We start from the raw sequence: 18,009 nt of genomic DNA on the forward strand, positions 1-18,009 counted from the left end.
GGGGATTATTGAGCCTATCACAGATAGAAACACCAGATGTTCACGAAGTTTCAATACACACTCTGTTATGAGTTTTACTACAATTGTCTGTCACCTAGAACAGTGTGTTGATAGAGTAATATTGGAGAAAAAATTGGAAGAATATTATTTAGTGAAACAAGACAAGCTATATGAGAATATTGCCTATTCAATTAATGATTGATATATTATTTTCATAGATTTTGAAAAGATTTTTTAAAATTTGGTATCCATTTTTTTTATTAAAAATCACGATAAAAGGAGCACAGTGTCCGGCCGTAGCATGATCAGGCAGCCTGTGTGACCGTGGGCAGCACAGCCTCGGCCTACATGACTGGGCGGTGCCAGTGCGACCTCTCTCTAGAGAGGATTCAGGATGACCAATGAGAAACTTTTTCCCAAAAAGGTTCGACTAAGTGATACAGGTTTCAAAGTTATGTCATGAGATGAGTTAATTTTAAGATGGAAGCAGTATGAAACGTATGTGCAAGCTTTGGAGGGCAAGTGCACATATCTGAACTCTAATGATGTAACTGGCTTCAGAGAGTTGGAAGTAACACTGAAGCCACCGCAGCAGTAGTCTGCATGCAGGGGAAACATCCTGGTAATGAGACAAGCAATGCAGGAGCAAGAGCTGCAGCGTGGGCTCCTCAAATCCCGTTCCTCCAGCAAGTCCAGCAGCCCAATGCTGTCCAGCTGAGATCACACAATGATGGATCCTGTGGTCCACTTGTTTTTCCTAAAAATGAAAGGTGAACTGGGACAGACTAAAGACAAACTGGAACAAGCCCCAAATGAACTGAGTGCCTGGAAGTTTACACCTCATAGGGAAACATGTCATACTCCCCAGTCAAGACTTCCCTGACAGTCCCACTGAGAGAAAGCGGTGGTGGGACAGCCAAGTCCTCTTGTCCACACCAAGGCTCAGACATTTTTAGCAAAAAAAAGGCCATATTCTTATACTATGCAGGTTGTAATGGTTAATGTAAAACTTACCAAATGAACCTTGTGTTGCAGCTTTTTTCTCTTCCTTCTCCTCCTCCTGCTTCAGAGGCCTCATGGCCTCTGACGATTCTGAACAAGTGCCCACCTCCAAAAAATTCCCTTTCTAGAACATGTAGACACTTCGGAAATGTTTTTGTTAGAAGAAAATAGAGGGATAAACAGAAGTTTTAAGTCTGTGGCACACTGTGCCTTGAGAGAGTTTGAAGGAATAAGAACCTCGAGATTTATAATCATGAATTGAACACATAAAATTCCAGTAAAATGTAAAAATGGAATATGCATCGCTCTTAGCCTTGAGCATAGTGACTCTGTGTAACAGTTTGGCAATAAAACTCTGGAGTTTGAGATTTTTGTTGAACTTATTGGTGAATACTCAAACAAGGTGAATTTGCCTTTAAAGGGTTTATTTGCTAAAAAAACAACTTAATAGTTATAAGGGAATCAAATAATAGATATCAGTACAAGTAGTTCCTATATTTAACCATTTAGTTTGGGGCTTTATATCACTTGAATGAACCTTAAATCAATGTGGTTTGTCCTTTGAATGGTTGCTAATGCTGTAGATAATCTTACTGAGGACTATACAAACATGAGGGGGTGGTATCTAACTTCAGGTTTAAACTCTTTGGAGCATTATCAACGTTCATTTCGCAACTAGATTGTACAAGGATATTGGCTGTGATGAGACTCATTGCGTTATTTTTTTGGTAGTAAAGTTTATTAAATCCCCATTCCATTCAACAGGCACATGTTGAAAGAGCGTTGTCATTGGTGTTAATGGGGGAAGGTGTTCCTTCAGTGTACTGGAGCCTTTTCCATCCCACTCAATATTAAATTAAATGTGCCTTGACATAATTGTGCCTTTTTTAAGTTCAAGGAATGCCATGATGATTTTGTTGTGGTTTTAACATTTTGATATGGGGGGGCAGTGAAGAACAGACTGATTTTGGAAAAAGTCTCACTGTGCTCTTTAGAAGAAAGGAAAAGGCCGTGCCTGTTTCCCAGCTGGTATCACAGAAAACAAGGAGATTTGACACTTGTTACTTTTTGATGCCTTGTCCCAGGACATTGAAGCAGAAATTAATGTGGGACAGTTTCACAGGTGCCTGAAAAAAGATTGGGGGAAATGATGTATTGGAACTGTGGGCTGGCCTGAGAGATTCTGTGACTTGAAAAAAAAGGTGTAGTGATCATTTATAGGAAATTCATTTGATCATCTAGTAAATGAAGCATTTTTCTCATGCTTCCATCCAGTCCTGGAGGAGAATTTTTTCTTCAGGCATTCTATAAGTCATCAATTTAAATTTTCTCGTGGTAAAAATGGAGTCTAAGATGAGTGAAAGATAAATGTTCCACCTTGTCCCAATGTTTAAGTTCAGTTTCAATAAGAGTGACTTAAGTTCTCTCTTAATCATTAAAATAAGTTCCAAACAGACAAAAACTAATGGTGAAGTGTCAAATGCTCATCCAGGAGAATCCAGAGCTTGGAAGGCAGCTGTCCCATAAATATACTGTGCAACTTGAAGAAGAGTTAGCTTTACAGGAGAAATATAAAAGGAGTCAGGATGAACTGAATGACTTCATCTTTCAACTTGACAAAGAAGAAGAGGATATGCATAGTACCATTTTAGTTCTTCAGCAACAACCAAGGGAGACAGGTCAACAGTTGTCTCAGTACCAGAAGCAGCAGTCTCGAGCCCCAGCCCCAAGTACCAACAGGACCACATCTTCCCAGCCGGTAGTGCAGGCAGAGGCCCCAGCTAAAGACTGCAGTCCACTGGCCAAAGGACCAAGTAATGGCAGTTCCTCCTGACAGAGAACTCCTGGGCCTGGATTTCATAGGGAGGGGGACACAACCAAAGATGGTTTTCCTTCTTCTCCAGGGAATGGTAATAAGGCCTCCACCAGTTCAGAGAGAACTGGCAGAGGCAGTAGTTAAATAAAGCAACTCAGTGTTGGGATGAAAGTGCAGACTCCCCCAGGGGCAGTGAACACTCTCTCACACTCCACTCAAGTGGCACGGACTCTAATCATGATCCTCAAGAGAAGAAAACAGTGAGCGGGAAGGGTAACTGAACTCGGGTTCCTGCCATGTTCAGAGTGGCTTGGACTCAAGTGTAAATGTACAGGGTTCGGTTTTGTGATACTTTTCCATCTAATTTTTATACAGTGGCATTTAATTTGAGAGAGGATACTATCCAGAAAATTAACAAATTAATGTATACTTTGGTGGGGTGGAAGGATGGGGAGAAAATGCAGACAATTGTAACTGAATAAAAATTAAAAATTAAAAATTAAAAAAATTATTGATTTAATAGAACTTACTTCAACATAAGTTTGTGGGCATATAATAAATACTTTTATTTGTCACAGAAAAAAATTGGTTCTGTAGTATGTTATTCTGAACTAGCTGTATGTATTCAATTTTGCAGCTGCTTCCAGGCATCATGCTGTATTGAAAACACTGGCCACATGCTAAAACACACTACTCTACATTCTTTTTTGGAAATATGTGGGAAATAAATAATAAATAACAAAAAGAAAAAGAATTTGCCTTTTTGTTGGTGTTTTTTTTATTTTGTTTTTCTTTTTTTTTTTCCTTCCTTGCTTCACTACCTCTGCCTCTTTGGAAATTGTAACAGTCAATTACTTTGTTGCTAAAAGGACATTTTGTGTAGGGTCAGGTTATTTTTATGAGTTAATGTAAATTGTACATGGAAATCTTTCCTTAAAGTATAACATGATGATGTCTTTATAAACCAGTGCCCACCTAGAACCTGTGCTGTGCAAGGGCATTCTTTCTCATGCTGTTCCTGTGCTCACGCACCATTCAGTCTTGTTAGAGTAGATGTGGGATCATGACTGCCAGGATTGCCCAGGACAGTGGTTTTATCACTGTAAACTGGACTTGTTGATGGAGTCTTATGGTAGTTTGAGTGTTAGATACTCAACACTACCATTTTTCCACCATTCATCTGTGCATTTTCTCCTTAGGTGACTAAATGTTAAGAAACTTGTGTGCAGTTACCCAGTTTTTACCAATTGCTGTGGCCCATTAATGCATATTGCTCTGTGATTCCAGTATATCTTACCTGTACTGACCAAATTTAAATAAATATATTTATTATTTAAAAATTCATAATAAAGTAAGAATCCAATGTGGACAAACACATACCAAAATCCCAGCACAATGCTTAATGGTGGGGCAGAGGTGAGGAAATAAATAGAAGCATTTCTATTTATAATTAGCACTCATTAAAGTTAATAATAACACAATAATTACCTTTGTCAAAACTATTATTTACCATTGCTCAAATGAATTCAAACAATACAATCAGGTGGGAGAAAGATATAGAGGCACACAATTGAAAATAAGACAAAATGTAATTTGTAGATAACATGTTTGTCTACGTGGAGAAACCCAGAATGCTAATTAGAGCATTATTATAAGTGTTGAAAATTTTTAAAGTGGGTTGATATACGATTATTACTAAAAACACAATTCTTACTACTTACAAACATTGAAAATAAAATAAAAGGCTTTATGACAGTACTATCTAATTAAAATAGCTAGGAATAAAATTAAAATAAATGTGTTGAATCTGTATGAAGAAAATGTTTAAAACACAAAGTGGTGTATGTTTCAAACATACAAAATTAAGCAAAATAATAGGTGAATCTGTGTGCACATATTATCCAATCACAACAATATTGTTTCATCTATGCTCCCAACCGTGTTATTTTGAATAATTCTAGACATGAAATTACTTCATCCACAAATATTTCTATATGTATTTTGTATTATGTTAATAGTTTATTTTTATTGTATTTGATTTCCATTACCCTTTATCCCCTTGTACTCTCATCCACCTCCACCCACCCACCCCATCACCACACTATTGTCTGTGTCCATGAGTTCTTTTTCTTTTTTGCTTGATCCCTCCACCCCACAATCCCCCCAGAGCTATCAGCCTGCTTTGTATCTATGAGTCTGTCTCTACTTTGCTTGTCAGTTTACTTTGTTCATTAGATTCCACATATGAGTGAAATCTATGGTGCTTGTCTTTCTCTGACTGGCTTATTTTACTTAGCATAATTTTCTCCAGGTCCATCCATGCTGTTGCAAAAGGTAAAATTTTCTTCTTTTATATGGTTGAGTAGCATTCCATTGTGTAAATGTACCACAGCTATTTTATCCACTCTTCTACTGATGCACACTTGAACTGCTTCCAAATCTTGGCTATTGTAAATAACACTGCAATTAACATAGGGGTGCATATGTTCTTTAGAGTTAGTGTTTTAGGTTTCGTCAGATAAATTCCCAGGAGTAGAATTGCTGGGTTATAAGGCAGTTCTGTTTTCAATTTTTTGAAATAACTCCATACTGCTTTTCACAATGGCTGTACCAGTCTGCATTCCCACCAACAGTGTAGAAGTGTTCTCCTTTCTCCACGTCCTCACCAGCACTTGCTGTTTGTGAATTTATTGATGATAGCCATTCTGACAGGTGTGAGGTGATATCTCATTGTGGTTTTACTTTGCATATGTATTTTAATATCACCAAATATCCAACTATCTTTTAATTAAATTATAACATCTTAATATCATATATCCAATTATCCTTTAGAATATGTAATTTCTGTATTTATTAAAGCATGTATATTTATATATTTAAGAAAATATTATTAAAATTAAAGCTTCCTATATATGAAACAAATACATTATATATATATATATATATATATATATATATATATATATATATATATATACACACACACCACTACGAGTGTTTTTGTTGAAGAAACCAGACACTGGGTCATTTCTGCTATGTAGTTTCATGCTGTGTAGTCCAACTTGTTCCCCTGACATCTCTATTTCCCATAAATTAGATCTACAACCTTGATCTAATGTGAGTTCATTTTTTTTGCCAAAAATACTTTATAGGTGATGCAGTGTTCTTCCATGAGGAGACACATATTGTCTGGTTGTCTCTATTTTTGTAATGTTAAAGTTGTTCATGCTCAACGACTCGATTCATTCGTTTAATAAGAATTGAGAAGTGGTGATCTTCTAAGTCAAACATTAATCCTTAACTTACTAGCTGAGATATTTCTATAAGGAAGTTTTTTCTTCTCCAGTGGCAGAATACATATAGAAAAGCAGAATAACGTTAAAATTTTCCCAAAGTTAGATATTTTCAAAATAAAATTAAAAAACACTTTTAAATATTATATTGATTATGCTATTACAGTTATCCCATTTTTTCTCCCCTTTTTCCCCTCCGCCTGGTACTCCCCCTCACACCAGCATTCCCCCATCTTTGTTCATGTTCATGGGTCATACATATAAGTTCTTTGGCTTCTCCATTTCCCATACTATTATTAACCTCCCCATTTTTTTTTTTTACCTATCATTTATGCTTCTTATTCCCTGTACCTTTTCCTCCATTCCCCCTCCCCCTCCCTGCTGATAACCCTTCATGTGATCTCTATTTATGTGACTGTTCCTGTTCTAGTTGTTCGCTTAGGGTTTTTGTTTTGTTTTGTTTTGTTTTTTAAGATTCGATTGTACATAGTTGTGAGTTTGTTGTCATTTTACTGTTCATAGTTTTGATCCTCTTCTTTATCTTGGATAAGTCCCTTTAACATTTCATATAATAAGGTCTTGGTAATGATGAACTCCCTTAACTTGACCTTATCTGGGAAGTACTTTATCTGCCCTTCCATTCTAAATGATGCTTTGCTGGATACAGTAATCTTAGATGAAGGTCCTTGCTTTCTTGACTTCACCTGCAAGGTTTCTTTTGAGAAATCAGCTGGCAGTCTTATGGGAACTCCTTTGTAGGTAACTATCTCCTTTCCTCTTGCTGCTTTTAAGATTCTCTCCCTATCTTTAATCTTGGGTAATGTAATTATGATGTGCCTTGGTGTGTGCTTCTTTGGGTCCAACTTCTTTGGGACACTCCGAGCTTCCTGGACTTCCTGGAAGTCTATTTCCTTTGCCAGATTAGGGAAGTTCTCCTTCATTATTTGTTTAAATAAGTTTTCAAATTCTTGCTATTCCTCTTCTCCTTCTGGCACCCCTATGATTTGGATGTTGGAATGTTTAAAGTTGTCCGAGACATTCGTAAGCCTCTCCTCCTTTTTTTGAATTCTTGTTTCTTCATTCTCTTCTGGTTGAATGTTTATTTCTTCCTTCTGCTCCAAATCATTGATGTGAGTCCTGGTTTCCTTCCCATCACTGTTGGTTCCCTGTACATTTTTCTTTATTTCACTTTTGCATAACCTTCACTTTGTCCTCTATTTTGCAACCATACTCAACCAATTCTGTGAGGATCCTGACTACCAGTGTTTTGAACTGTGCACCTGATAGGCTGGCTATCTCTTTGTTGCGTAGTTGTATTTTTTCTGGATCTTTGATCTGTTCTTTCATTTGGGCTGTATTTTTTTTGTCTCGGCATGTCCGTTACGAAGTACAGGGTGGATCCTTACGTGTTCACCAGAGTGGGACAACCCATGTTGCTGCTGCTGAGCTGTGGCACTGTATGTGGAGGAGTGGTCTGAGAGGGAACAGTCCCACTGACTCAGCTCTCCTCTGGCTTTCAGTCACTTCCTCCACTACCCACAAGCAAATTGGGCCCTTCTGGTGCTGATTCCTGGGTGGGTGGGTTTGTTTATGTTCTAGGACTCTGTGAGTCTCTCCAACAGACTCTCCTGTGAGTCTGGGGGTTTCTCCTGCTGCCTCAGCCCCCACAGGTTTTTTCAGTCAGATGTTTTGAGGCTTTATTTCCTCATACTAGAACCCTGAGTTGCGCAGTCTGTCTTGCTCTTCAGTTTTTCTTCCTGGTTTATCTGTATACAAATGTGGAACTGCCTGCTCTGCCAGCTGCCAGCTTTCCCACCCCAATCCTCCAGCCGTCTCTTTGCCCGTGAGTCCTCTCCACCATGGCTGCCCTTCACCATCCCTCCTACCGGTCTGGTTGAATGTTTCTTATTAATTGCTTGGTTGTCAGATTTCCATACAGTTCTACCTTCTGGCAGTTCTGGTTATTTTTTGTTTTTAAATGTGTTGCTGTCCTTCTTTTGGTTCTGCAAGGAGGCAAAGTATATCTACTTATGCCACCATCTTGGCCAGAAGTCTCATAATAATGTATTTCTATCCTAGCATCTCCAAATGGGAACCAATTCAAACCTGTAATATATTTTATTATTAACTCATGGATTTAATAACATATTACGTGTTGCTTCTGTAGTAGTTATTATTGCTATTAACATCAATGAGAGGTTCTTCATCGTAGAAGATATAATTAGTATATCCTATAATTACTCATTTGTTTTATCTAACATTAAAGTAAAAGTCTTACATAATGATTCCATCAATGACCCCTCTATCAACATAGTAATTATTAAAAACAGTTTCATTTTTTTAATTCTTTCTGTCTTGATGTTATAATCCACTGGGGTTATGCAGTCAAATTACCATGTTCTCTTAAATCAGTTGGAATGGATCCTCTGTGTCAATCACCAACCGGATACAAAATGCATTTGTTTTATGTTATTTTTAGCTTTCTGATGTTGTTTTTTAAAATGTAATTTTGTTTTATGATTATATCAATATTTAGAATTTCCTGAAAGCAAATCTCCAAGATAATGCATATTCCAAGAAATTAAAATTTTATTTCTGTCTCTTATATTGAATCACCTCTCTTATAAATATAAATCTTTAAAATTTTGTGGTTTATTAATGCATGTTTTACTTAAGCATAATCATATTTATATTTATATTCCCCTTTTGTCAAAAAATGACAGTATAACAGTGTACCATACACCCCTTCCTCAACCTTAATTTTTTTTTAAATTTAATAATATAACTTGAATATTATATGACATGACATAATTATAGAAATATTTATTTTTTTAAATATAACTGCAAAGTACACCACTATGTGGATATACTATTGTTTAGTGTATTCCTATCATTGTTGTCAAGTACATCACTTAAAATACACATACTTACACATAGTAGAGTGGCATTTTCCTTTCCTACCCTGTATGCTGAATATGTGTTAATGTAGTCGAATTGAGCTTAAAGTTAATAAGAATAAAATTCTTTTAAAATATATATGAACAGATGCTGCATAATCTCATTTATCTGATTGTTGATTCCTAGAAATTTACATGTATCTTTGCTATATGTATTTTTTCAAGCTAATGTCATTTTTTTCAAGATGTAAAGAACATTTTAAATCTTCATTTTTGTTCCTATTAGAATTCTAGAATTTATAGATTTGACAAATATACGTTCTATTACCTTATTAAGGTAGCTGGTAAAGTTGCAGTAGATTTCTGAACTAAATACATAACCTGAGAAAACCATAGTAGTGTGCCTTCCAGGGGACATTGACCCAACAATAAATGATGTTTAGGGTACTTTCTAATCAGAAATGACTCAACATTATTTTATCTATTTTAAATCACTCCTTCAAATCTCAGAGAGGCAGACCTTTGAAAATAACATTTGTATTTTAAATTTAAAAAATTTAGACTTTATTTATTTTTAGAGAGGAGAAGGGAGGGAGGAGAGGGAAGGGAAAGAATTGAGGATCGGAGATGGGGATAGGTGGGGTGGGGGAAGTGGTGGCAGGAAAATGGAGACAACTGTATTCGAACAAAAATAAAAAAATAAAAATAAATAAAAACAACATCAGTGTGTGGTTGCCTCTGTCATGACCCCTACTGGGGACCTGGCCCGCAACCCAAGTATGTGCCGTAGACTGGGAATTGAACCAGTGACCCTTTGGTTTGCAGGCTGTGCGCAATCCACTGAGCCACAGCAGCCAGGGACTAAACATTTTTAAATATGTAAAGGAATAAGATACCAAGAATGTTGTAATGATATGGATTAGATTCTAGAAATAACATGTGTAGTATATTAACAAAATATAAATTAAATGCAGCTGGCATAGCCAAATATGTGGAAATCAAGATTCATTTGTGATAACATGTTAGATTTTTATAGCACTTTTCAATTTTCATAGCAACCCCCCCTTTATTGACCTGACCCCCACAACAACTCTAAGAGGAAGATAGGGCAAATTCAATCATCCTCATGTGAAAATCCCAAATCAGAAACAGCTTTCTGTAGTGATCATATAATTAGCTTACTCACTGGCAGGTTTTACTAATCGTCCATTCTAATTCCATTACAAATATCATGCAGAAACCAATTTAAATGAGAGCAAGGCTCAGTGTCATTTGTGAGTGAAAGTCTGACCCTGCTTTAAGCCAGCATTTAACTGGCTTCTTCAAGAGTAGTCTGAGGGTAATCTGAAAATTAAAGCACTTAAAAGAGAATTGTTATTAAACTGGCTCTAACATCACCTAAACTTTTTGTAATGGAAAATGTAATGATAAACTGAAAGAAAGTATACACACACACATGTGTGCATAGTAATACAAACCCATAACACAATTTCAAGTTGAAGCTCTTAAAATCACTGTTGTTAAGGATAATGCTGTAATGCATGAAAACTGTATCAATGCTGTGAAAATGAAATGTGAAAACTAAGGGAGTTTTTTGTGATGCATTTTGCAAATGGGATTGTTTCCTTAGTTTCCCTTTCTGATAGTTCATTATTGGTGTATAAAAATGCAACTGATTTTTGGATATTTATTTTGTATTTTGCTACATTATTGAATTCATTTACCAGCTCTAGTAGCTTTTTGTGTAATGCCATTCTCAAATGACAGTTTTATTTCTTTCTTTCCAATTTGGGTGCCTTTATTTCATCTTCTTATCTGATCCTTGTGGCTAGGACTTCTAGTCCTATGTTGAATAGGAAAGGTGAAAGCGGACATCCCTGTCTTGTTTCTGATCATAAGGGAAACACTTGTAGTTTTTGCCCATGACGTTGTCTGTGGGTTTTTCATATATGGCCTTTGTTACATTGAGGTACATTCCCTCTACTCTTACTTTGCTGAGAATTTTTATCATAAATGGGTTAGATACTATCAAATGCTTTTTCTACATCTATCAATATGATCATTTGTTTTTTATCCTTTTTTTAATGTGGCATATCATGTTTATTGATTTACAAATATTTTTCCAACAACCTTGTTTACCTGGAATAAATCCCACTGGATCATGGTGTATGATCTTTTTATTGTATTGCTGGATGCAGTTTGCTAATATTTTGTTGAGGATTTTTGCATTTATGTTTATCAGTGATACTGACCTATAACTTTCTTTCATTATCTAATCTGTCTCTGGTTTCAGAATTAGGATAATGCTGACCTCATAAAATGAGATTGGGAGTCATTCTTCCTCTTGAATTTTTTGAAATAGCTTGAGAAAGATAGTTCCTAGTTCTGTTTTTGTTTGGTAAAATTTGCCTGTAAAGCCATCTGGTTCAGGACTTTTGTTTGTTGGGATTTTTTATTACTGCTTCATTTCATTAGTTACAATCTCTTCAGATTATCTGATTCTTCCTGATTCAGTTTTTGGAAGATTGTATTTCTACGAATTCATCCATTCCTTCCAGATTGTCCAATTTTTGACTTATAATTGTTCAGAATATTTTCTTACAGTCCTTTGTATGTCTTATGTGTCAGTTGTTATTTCTCTTTCATTTCTGATTTTATTTTGGGGGCTCATTCTCTCTCTCTCTCTCTCTCTTCCCCCACCTCACTCTCTCTCTCTCAAGTCTGGGTAAAGTTTTCCAGTCCAATTTATCTTCCAAAGAACGAGCTCATGGTTTCATGAATCATTTCATTGCTTTTTAGACTCTTTTGTTTATCTATTCTAATCTTTATTATTTCTTGTCTTCTACTTTGGGCTTTATTTTTTGTACCTTTTCTAGTTCTTTTAAGTGGCAAGTTACATTGTTTATTTGAGTTTGTTCTTGTCTCCTGAGCTAGCCCTATAATGCTATGAACGACCCTCTTTTAGATCTGCTTTCACCATGTCCCATAGATTTTGTGTCCTGTTTTCATTTTCAATTTTTCATGGTATCTTTCAATTTCTTCTTTTATCTCATTTTAACCCATTAACTTTTTAGTAACGTTATTTAGTCTCCATTTCTTTGTGTTTTCCAGTGTTTTTAGATTAATTTCTAGTGTCATACCATTATGTTCAGAGAAGATACTTGATATGTTTTCAGTCTTCCTAAATTTGAGACTTGTTTTTTTTTTTCCTAACATGTTGTATGTCCTAGGAAATATTTCCTGTACACTTGAAATGAATGTATATTCTGTGGCTTTTCAGGAAAATGTGCTGAAGGTATAAGTTAATCCATTTGATCTGATGTGCCATTTAAGGCTGCTGTCACCTTGTTGACTTTCTGTTGGGAAGATCTATCCATTAATATAAATGTGGCATTAAAGTGCCCCACCATGACTATGTTACTGTCTATCTCTCCCTTTATGCTCGTCAATAGTTGCCTTATATACTTAGGGCCTCCTATACTGGATGCATAGATGTTTGCAAGGGTTACATACTCTGGATTGCTCCCTTTATCATTATGTAGTGTCCTTTGCTTTTTATTATAGGCTTTATTTTAAGTCTGCTCTGTCAAATGTAAGTATTACTACCCCAGATTTTTTTTTACATTTCTATTTGCATTTAATATATGTTTCCCACACTTTTACTCTTAGTTTGTGTGTGTCTTTTGTTCTGAGGTTGGTCTCTTACAGACAGAATATACAAAAACTGTCTGGGAAAAGTCCAGCCATTGTTAATATAGTAAGAACAATTTGCATGACATCAGTGTAACCTGGCAGCCAAGGAGAGTGGACTGGAATGCACATGGGTGAACAATGACAACTTCACTGTACTAGTCAGTGGGGGTAGTAGACACCGTTAAGTGAGCATGTATATTGTGTGGCCATTGAATTCAAAATGACTGAGTGAGTGGAGCAACAAATCTGCATAAGATTTTGTGTTAAGCTTGAACACTCTGCTGTGGAAACTATTCAGATGGTTCAGAAGGCTTTTAGGGATGATGCAATGAGTGCAGCACAAATAAAAGTATGGCACAAATACTTCAAGTATGGTAAAGAATCTCTTAAAATTGATCCACATTCTGAAGACCTGCAACAAGCAGAAACCCTGAGAATACTGAACATGTCCAGGCTGCAATCAATAAAGATAAGCAATTAACAGTGCAAGAACTTGAAGCTGATCTGGGGATTCCAAAAACTACTGTGTTCAACATCTTGATACATTATCTTGACATGAAACGTGTTGTGGCAAAATTTGTTTCACTGCTTCTGCTTCTGCGAGAAGAAGGAATATTGTGCTGCGTTGCTAATGACTTGATTCAAACCACTATCAATGAATCAGATTTCCTCAAGAAGGTCATAACTGGGAATGAATAGTGGATCCACAGCTATGATCCAGAAACAAAGGGCCACTTATCCCAGTGGAAGTCAACTGGTTCTCCATGCCTGAAGTAGGCTCATCAAAGTTGAAGCAAGATCAAGACCTTGTTAAGTGTATTTTTTGATTGGGAAGGTGTTGTCCATCCTGGGTATGCCCCTGTAGATCAAACAATTAATAAGAAGTATTACTTCAATGTTCATGGTTTGTTGAGAGATGCAACATAATGAGAATAGCCACAGCTATGGGCAACTGGTGATAGGCAGCTTCATCAAGACAACATTTCCCCTCATGCATCATGTCTCGTGCAGAGTTTTTGGCAAAAAATCAAATCACCAAGATAACTCAGCACCCCATGCCCCAGATTTTGTGCTCTGTGGCTTCTGTCTTTTCCCAAAACTGATATCACCTTTGAAATTTATATGGCAAGTCTCATTAGACTTCAATTTATCTATTGTTTTACTTTTAAGTATGATATCACATTTTGTCAGAGGGAGACTTTCTGCTGAGAAATTTACATGTGTGATCTTCAAATGGAGGTAATCATGATGGATGGGGGCTGGCAAGACTAAATTTGATGTTTATTTGTCTGCCCTTAATCTGGATGTATCATTGGAATGCATAACATGAAGAGATTTGTGAAGATTGCCAGAGTGGAGAGGAACTGGGATTAAATCCAGATGGATTCTGGCACTTAAAAATAAATGAAGTTAGAAATAGGTGAAGGTCAAATGTTTTGAGTATCTGAGAAGCCATTGGAATTTTCAGAGCAAATAGACAAGATGAATTGTAAAAGGTGTGTGATTTATTGAGATAAGTAACATTTCTGTTTTTACTGTGTTTTACTTATGTGGTAGGTAGAATGGCATTTTTGAAATTTAAGTGAGATAAGTTTTTCTTTCTTTCTTTGGCTCATTGAACTCAGTAACTTAGGTTAAGTATTCATGTTCAATGATGTCATGATACAGCAAAAATGAAGAGACAGAACAAAAAATAAAGCGCTATCACGTTTAAACTTAAAATTCCAAGGCGTCGGTGAAATGGGCAGCATTCATGAACATAGGCAATTGCTGTGAGAGAGCATATGGAAAGATAGAAAAGATTCTCATGCTGTAGTAGACAGACATCCTGGATTTGGAGGGAATTGGGAGGAAATAAAGGAAATGTGATGAGTGACAGGATGGTCCCCGAATAAGGAACCAGATGTGGAAGTACCAAGTGTATCAGAAAGAGTCAGCATTCAGAATGCTCCCAGTACAAGCGGCTACTTGAGGAAACCCCATCTGTTACCATCCCTGGGAGCTAAATGCTCAGTCATGCAGAACTCCAGCATATAGTTCTTGGACACGAAACATAGGCTAAGTCAACATTTAAATATACTTTCACTCTCTATTGGCAGAGAAGACCATGCTAGGTAGCAGCCACCTTCCTTCTTTTAGACTCTCAGGAACAGTAAAGCTGTTTGACTTTCACTGAATAACCCTGTGTACAAAGCTTCCTTCCAGTTTGACAGGACATGGAAAAGCTCTGTGATGGAAAGTGGTGACCTGTATATTATCACAGAAAAATTGCACCAGGCACAGTTAAACAGGCAAGGATTACTTCATTTGAGACTGTTGTGAAAGGAGTCAAGATTACTGCAATAGAAAAGAGAGACTGAACTCAACTCCAAATATAAGAAGGGCAAATGCCTAATTATAAGTTCCAATGGACAGGATGAAGAAGTGGATGGAGAACTTGTTTAGGTATCAAGTGAGGGGGAAGAGGGACTTGATTGGATATTGAGGGTCAAGGGAGTGCCTCTGAACTGGCTTAGTGGGATTCCTTGTGAAAATTAGGCTCCACAGGTCAAAGATTGGGCCAAGAACAAGGCCTACTCAGAGGACCCTCAACAAAATTTAGTTAAAGTGGGAGCTTTTGTTGACACCTAGAGGAAGAAAGTCCTATGGAGGAAGCATCATCTCCACCAACCCTGCTTGCTGATCTCTGTCACCCCATGCCCTCACAGCCTTCTGTCCCCAACGCATATGTAGTCATTCCTTTAGACCAGGAAAACCCGAGGAACAAACTGTCTCAGTAATATATTCATTTTTTCACAAATTATTTGTTCTACCTGATACCACCAAGCCTGGGGCAAAGCTCCTTGCTGCTGACCTCTACTGTGAAGGAAAATCATCAGGTTAAATGATCTGGGGTCTCAAATCTTCCAGCCTACCTTTCTTTAGCTTTCTTTAGTTTCAGCATTATACTTGAAATAGGTCTATTTTTTTTTTTTTTAAGTAACAACCTCTATTCAGTGTTTGGTGACTCTATACAGGGGTATCAAACTCATTTTCACTGGGGGCCACGTTAGCCTCACAGTTGCCTTCAAAGGGCTGAATATAATTTCAATTCCTTAAGTGTAAGGAGTAGTTACATTTATACAGTCCTAAAATTACATTTGGCCCTTTGAAAGCAACACGAGGCTGATGTGGCCCCCAGTGAAAATGAGTTTGACACCCCTGCTCTATAACTAGTGGTTCTAATCTCATGGAATTACCTGGAGAACTTTCAAAATAAGTAAGTACTCAGACACAGTAATGCACACACTGAATTAGAACTTACCCAGCATGCATTGAGAACAGAGTCAGCCTTCATTTTTCACTTTTTGGTAATGTGATAGGGTAGTATCTTGAAATCACAATTTCATACCACATTTAACCATTTTTATATTTTCTTGGATAAAATGTTGTGTCCTTTGTTTTTTCTCAGTATTTTCATCTAATAAAAAACATCAACAGTTTACATTTTATGGAATACTTACTATATGCCAGGCATGAGTTAAAAACTTTACATGAATTATCTAATATACCCCAACAACATGCTTAAAAATAAATACTCTTATTAGCTCCATTTTATGTATTATAAACCTGAGACCCAAAAAGGCAATGAGAGATGAGGTGAGGAGATTTGCCCAAGGCTACACAGTCAGTATGGTCTTTTTATATAATGATGATCAATAATTTTTCTATAATAGCTTTTTTTTTGGTAGATAATTTGCCAAGGTTGTTATTTTCCTTTCCATTTTATTCATTATTTTTTATCCTCATCCAAAGACATTTTTTCCATTGTTTTAGAGATAGAAGCTGGGGATGGGCGGGGAGGGAGAGAGAGAGGGAGGGAGGGAGGGGAGAGAGGGGGAGAGAGAGAGAGAGAGATGAAAGAGAAACATCAATTGGTTGCCTCCCACATGCATCCTGACTGGGGATCAAACCCTCAACCAACTGAGCCACACCAGCCAGGGCTATTCATAATGTCTTTATTGTGCAAAATTAAAAGTTTTTATGTGGTCACATTATCAACATAAGCAATGATTTCTTCCTTTGCCTCAAAGATTACAAAGTAACTTCTCTACTTCAAAAATAATTTTTCTCCCAATATACTAGTTCTTAATGCATTCTTTATTTCTTTAATATGCTTGGAATATGTTATGTAAATGATATGACATGGAATTTAAATGTTAATTGAGTTTTCCATAAGTAACCCATACTTTAAAATTAATTTAATGAACAATCCTTTATTTACCTATTGGTTTGTGAAAGCTCTTTTATTATACTCTAAATTCACATTGTTTCCTCTTAAAGCCATATTACATTGTTTAAATTATAATACTGTAAAACTTAAATACATTTTAGATTAATCTCTATGATTCTGATCAATGTTCAATCTACCAGAATATTCTCTCAAAGGGGAAAAAAGAAGAAAATAAAGTTATAGGAAGTAACAAATGAGACAAATGAAATGAAATCTATGACACCGAGGTTAGCATTGCCTCATGTCTGTGCTGCTTCACTCTGACCACACTCGCGTGCATGGGTGCACTGCAGAACGGCGTGCACCCTGCATAAGCTGTCTGCGGCTGTTCCAGGAGACAGACCTGTAATAGTATACGGAATTGATGTTTCTTTGCTCAGGAGCTGTAAGTGTGAAAGCCATTGGGAAAAAAATGTTTAAAAAAGGCATTCCAAAATTCCATGTGCATGAACCACAATGTATTCTGAATATGCTCTTGTTATTAAACTGGGGCACAATACCGTGTGCACTTACAATAAGATAATTCAATTTTTGAATCACATTATTAACATTTTGATTCTACTAAGGAAAGATACCACTTTTTTTAACTAACATATATTGAGAACATATTATGCTAATTTTTAAGAATAAAAAGATAAATTATGGCTCCTGCCTTCCAAAAGCTCATAGATTAAAAGGGCCGCAAAGCATGTTAAACATAATTACAACACACTATGATTAACTAATAACCATGGATTAAAAGAAATGCTGGTGCAAAGGAGGAAATGTTCAGTTAAGGGAAAGGTGAAATCTCAGAAGTAGCAATATTGGAGGGAAACTGTATAAATTTACAAATAATCTCATTGTGTGTTATTGCTTATTATGCACGTGAAACTAGGTTTCGTGCTATAATAACTTTTCACATCTGAGTATCTCAATCTAAAGTTTCATTGGCTGATAGGCAATGTCTTTGAACAAATTAAATATCAGACGCTATAACAATTGCTTTTCCTGATTGTCCCTACAACCTCACTTAACTCAGATTTTTCTAGCATT

General features: G+C 36.4%; 1 pseudogene; it reads left to right on the forward strand.

The window, feature by feature from the left end:
* Nucleotides 1–394: 394 nt before the first annotated feature.
* Nucleotides 395–3,167, forward strand: LOC112320684 (pre-mRNA-splicing regulator WTAP-like; annotated as a pseudogene).
* The last annotated feature ends 14,842 nt before the right edge of the window (nucleotides 3,168–18,009 follow it).

The sequence above is a fragment of the Desmodus rotundus genome, chromosome 2 (assembly GCF_022682495.2).
Source record: "Desmodus rotundus isolate HL8 chromosome 2, HLdesRot8A.1, whole genome shotgun sequence".
NCBI classification, from domain to species: Eukaryota; Metazoa; Chordata; class Mammalia; order Chiroptera; family Phyllostomidae; genus Desmodus; species Desmodus rotundus.